Source organism: Eutrigla gurnardus, assembly GCF_963514095.1.
Source record: "Eutrigla gurnardus genome assembly, chromosome: 24".
NCBI classification, from domain to species: Eukaryota; Metazoa; Chordata; class Actinopteri; order Perciformes; family Triglidae; genus Eutrigla; species Eutrigla gurnardus.
In genome coordinates, this window is record NC_139935.1 from 12431049 (window position 1) to 12436494 (window position 5446).

Genomic DNA, 5446 nt, shown 5'->3' on the forward strand with positions numbered 1-5446 from the left:
ACGTCTTATTTGTAAATATCGGAAGAAGTGGGAATGCGGCAAATGATACGCTTTACTTAAATATTCAAATTGTATTATTCCCTTCTCATTTAAACACTGCCCAAAAATGGTCAATCCCTTTTGTGCCCAAATGTCAAAGGCTTCATCCGTTTTGTTAGGCTTGAATTCAGGGTCTTCTTTTATCTCTCTCAGAGCCAGTAAGTCTTTCTTTATTTCAACAACATTTTTGATTCTAGCTCAAATTTCTAGAGTGTTTCTCAGTCATATATTATCTCACCCACCTGCGCAAGTGGGAAAGAGGGAGGAGAAGAAGGCGTGAGTGGGAGACTAGGAGGAGACGAGGCGTGGACTGGGATTAATACAGCCGATTCAGATCTTCACCAATCAAATGAGCTCCTCTCCTCTCCTTTAATGCGTTAGGGGAGGTTCAGTGCAAGTTCCGTCACTTGACAACCCGATGACACCACGCGCATCACGCGCTGTGCACACATATCATAATAATAACAATGCCCATATTATACAAAACAATAGAGAGAGAAGGAGATGTTTGGTCCCAGAGGGACCGTTAGTTTCCGTCCAGAGTTTCCGTTACGTGTGCGTAACGTCAGATGACGTGAGATGTGACGGGACAATCTTTATAGATATAAATTCACGTGTTGATTCAATTAGTTGCATTAAATAGTGTTTGTTTTGATTATTTATTGCATTAAATGGGCCTGGAACTGTGGAAGGTGCCTGTGAGGTCTCGGTGACGTGTGCACACTGCGCGCCGTCAGCCAAACTTCCGATCCGCCAGCTGTGATTCGCATTGAATGAATGGACTTTATTTACGCCTTGCGCCGAAAGTAGACCAGGTTGGAGCTGGCGAGCTTTCAGCGCAGTCTGGGTGAGGCTTTTTACCACGAAACTTCCACTCCGCCAAGCTGAATCTGTGACGCCTCCCCCTGCTGCGCCGCCACACCCATCTTGGCGCAGGCGATCCACCAAACTGCCAAACTGACCGTGCGCAAGGCTGCGTGGGTCGAAACTTGCATTGCGCCGGCTCCGCCACCCTGCGCCGCGCTGCGCTGCGCCACGAAACTAGGGCCCTATGTGTATCCTTACTCAGGTCCATTACACTGAAAAAAGAAAATTGTTTAACCAACTTAATTGAATTGTTTCATTTGGTAACACCTAAATGAATTAAGTTAGTTTAAATTGATTGACAATTGATTTAGTCACATTTGCATTAATCTAACTTAAAATTAAGGCAGGTCAACTTAAAGTTTTTGAGTTTCCCAACTCAATAATTTGCATAACCCAGAAGTAAAATATTGCTCTTTTCTAAACTAATAATATGGTTTAGTGTAAATTACTTTTTGGAGTAACCCTAAAATTAAATTAAATTAAATTAAATAAAAATGTAACAAACCATTAACTTTATGGCCACCAACACAGCTTTTGGGCCAACACATTACACATTTGTCCTTTTTAAAAACACATATGCACAAAATGCACAAGTAACTGTTAGTAGGACCAACAAGTTGTCAGCAAAGTGTGAAATAGTGCAACAAAGTAGTACACAAATATGCCTAACAATCTCAACACATACAGTGTTATCACAACTATGAAAAAGTGCCCCAAGAGTATACAGAAACTTCTCTTTAGCTATAGCCAATGAATATTATGAATCTGAACAGTTTAGCTGACGAATAGGGATGAAAAAATATGAACACTTCTTTTAGAGTTTTAAATCACACTGTTACACACTGTCACACAAGTTTGTTGTATAACAGAACACATCAAAACTGAAATGCAACCTTTCCCTACAAACGGAGGGAAATTCCCCCTCCTTCCGAATCACAAACACTGCCATGGTGAGCTGCTCCAGGTCCCTCTGCTCCACAGTCCTACAGAGGGGGTACAGGACACAAACACAAATTGTCATTAGCCTCACTTCTTCTTACTATGATGAAGTGTTTGGGTGATGTACCAATATGTGTTATGTGCTAGGCTATATCTTGGCTGGGTGTCATCACACACCAGAAACAGCAGAGAGAGGTGTATCAATCTGACAATCTAATTGTAAGCAAGAAAGATAAGATTTCCCAACATGTCAAACTATTCCTTTGAATTTGTATAATCAACTAAGGCCATGTTTACACGTAGCAGGGTATTTAGAGACACGAATATCCCCCCCCCCCCCCCCCCCTGCTCTGTTTTCAAAAATAACATCGTGCACACAACATCGTTCAACCCGCATAAATCTGCCGTCGAGCGCCAATATAGCCATGCAACACCTATGGGAGGCAGTAAAGAGAGAAGGATGGTGTGGTGTGTATTGTTGCTGGGAATTACATAATGTCCAATATGGTCGTGATAATAAATACACGTCAGCAATCCAACCATGGTTCAGGTGTTATGGTTGTTCTAGCAACAACTAACAAAAATCTCTCTTTTTCTAGTACACTTAATCTAGGAGAAGGCAAAGAGAGATGGAGAGGGAAGGAGGAGGAGAGGTGACAAGGAGGTGAAGAGAGAAGGAAAAGAGAGAAGAAGGAGAGGGGAGGAGAAGAGAGAGAGGGCTAAGAGAGGAGAAAGGGGGTTGGAGAAGAAGGGATGAGGTGAAGAGGAGATGGGAGACAACGAGGAGAGAGAAAGCAAAGAGAGGAGAGGGGAGGAAAAGAAGAGGAGACGAGGAGGAGAAGATGGAAGGAAAAGAGGAGGAGAGGGGAGAAGTAGAGGAGATGAGCAGAAGAGGGAAGGAGAAGTGGAGGCGGAGAAGAAGAGGAGACAAGGAGAGGAGAGAAGGAAAAGATGGGAGACGGGGAGGAGAAATATGGCCATGATAATAAATACAACATGTCTCCAACTATGGTTCAGGTGTTATGTTTGTTCCAACAGTTTTTTTGTGTCCCTTAGATGTGCTGACATATAAACTGTTGAAACTTACAAGATATTCCTTGATCAGGTCATCTGCATCTTCTCCCAGGAAGATGGTGAGGGCTTTCAGCACACATTCCCTCCGAAGATTAATGTCCACATTCTAGAACAACAAATGTTGATACATTTTAAGTTCTAAATTTCATAAGACAGACATCCTTACTCTTATTGCTTAACTCTTACATGTACTTTACTTAAAAACAGTAATTCGCAAGCCCAGAGATTCATTATAGAAAGAAAAAGGGGATGAGTTCAGTGGTGTAGTTTTTGAGTCATTAAAAACATTCATGCATATGAAAGCAATGATTAGCATTGGCCTGCCCATATTAATGTATTTATGAAGGATTCAGATATATTTTGACAGCCCTCTTAGTTAAGACGTGTCTCGTTTGATGGTACAGATTTACCTGGTCCAATGTGTCCATGATGTTTGCAGTCTTTCGGCGTGTTGCTCCTCCTTTGGCACGGATGACTTTGATCAGCTGACTTGAGTGCACGTCTAATTGGGCCATGAACTTCCCCTCAAGAGGAACAGCCACGAGCCTCTGGAACTCTGTATTTATCTAAAAACAAAACACAAATGACAGTAGATTTTGTATTATGGAACAAAATGCAACCAATCTCATCCTGTATGCCAAAATGTCTATACCCCAAAAAGTATAACGTGGAAATTCAAAATGTAAATTCCGTCATTAAGTTCAGTGTTATACAATCTCAACCACGTCAAGTTATGACCAATTCATAAAAGTTAACTGCAATAAATCCTGAAGCATACAGACTTTGATCACTTCAGTTCCATTCTTACCTCTTTCTGTGTGAAGAGTGCAGGCCATCTGTCCTTGAAATCCTGCATTCTTGGTTTAATAAGTGCATGGATATGAGTGGCCTCGTCCGTAATGCCTTTGAATCAGTTTGTCGTGCTTGAGCAGTTCAGATCTTTTGTTAATGTTGTCCCACAGTCCTTACATCTCCATGTGAAGCGTAACACTGGAGAAACAAAGAGATGCGCTTTACTGGGTGTATAGAAATCATTTGAAAAAAAACAAAAAAAACACAGATGTAGGGTTGGGCAATATTACAATATATAACAATCACCTGCATTTCACATTTACTGTAAGTGTTGAAATTGTATTTATTTTTTCAAATATTTTTTTCACTTCAAAACACACTATCCTGTAAGTGACATACAGCCACATTTCAGCCTGGTCTGTAGCAGTGCTACTTACCTTAGGTGGTCCAAATGAGTGTACAGCTTGAGCCCACCGCCAGTCATGAAAAAAAAGGAAGAAAGAAATCATATATATATATATATATATATATATATATATATATATATATATCATATACGCTGGTCTTAAATGTAATAATACACTTTTACAAGTTCGTTTGGTTTCATTTGTACAACGACAGTGTCTTTTGATGTCAGCAGGTCTCGCTGTTTAAATAAATCAATAACCGATCACGATCGGATCAATGACGTCACTGTCGCGTTGAAACTTTTTGCAGATGCTCCCGTTGCATAGATTACAAATTGCTTGTGTTTTATCCGTCTCATTTACTCCAAAGAAGTTCCACGGCACCGACATGTTTGTTTGTAACCGACATCTAATGATTAAAAAAAAACGTTATTGTCCGTCACATAGTGACAGGGCTCAAAACGGATCAGCTATAGCCGATCAGATCGGCGGAAAGCCTACAAAATATGCATATTGTGGTGAGCTCTACTTCTCACCTCCGACGCCCCGACACACTGACTCCGCTGAGCGCGCGCGCACACACGCGCCGCATGTTGGGGCCGCGGATGATTTTCTCTCACTTGTGAACAATGAAGTCGGCGGTGATCAGAGTAATTTGTGGTTATTATCAGTACAAGCTGAGCTTAGTTAACCTTACCTCCCACACCACCCGTGGCCATGACCACATGAACTGTGCGCGCCGACAGACATGCACACACTCATGTATAAATGTGCGGGCCCGAAGTAACGTAGTCTGAAGAGAACCGCGGCCCAGTTTGCCGCTATAATGTGCTAATGCTAATGAATAACTAACAGTAAACCAAAAAACTACTAACCTGTCCATTTCGCTAATGTTAGCATGGCTGAATGATAGCTGGTTTGGTCAGTTTACTAAACACTTAACAAACTTAACGATACAGTTGGACTATTTTTATATCTAACGTATTAAAATATTTGTTCTACATTTGACTTACCTTCAATGACGATGTAAAAAGTAATATCTTCGTTACCTTCTTCCCAAATTGCTGGAGCCGAAAAAATGGCGTCTAAACCGCAGGTAGAAAATTCTGGAGAAGGCGGAGACGTCATGACGTCAGACGCACAGCGTCACGAGAAACCGAATTGATGCAGGTTCACTCAAATGAGAATAGCAGGTTACATGTGTACTAAGGGAACAACACTTAATAACAAGTTGATATACTCCACAAATGTAGAGTGCCTCCACTAAAGCAGAAATCATAATGAAACTCACTCAGAACCTTACGTAACTTCAACTACTGCTGAAATAC

The 5446-nt window shown here is 41.3% G+C and overlaps 1 long non-coding RNA gene across 1 annotated transcript; it reads right to left on the reverse strand.

The window, feature by feature from the left end:
* Positions 1-2940: 2940 nt before the first annotated feature.
* Positions 2941-4168, reverse strand: LOC311009686. The gene is made up of 3 exons (XR_014596681.1): positions 4149-4168; positions 3330-3485; positions 2941-3025 (listed from the first exon to the last, which is right to left on the reverse strand). It is a non-coding gene; the product is annotated as an uncharacterized lncRNA (long non-coding RNA).
* Between the last annotated feature and the right edge of the window lie 1278 nt (positions 4169-5446).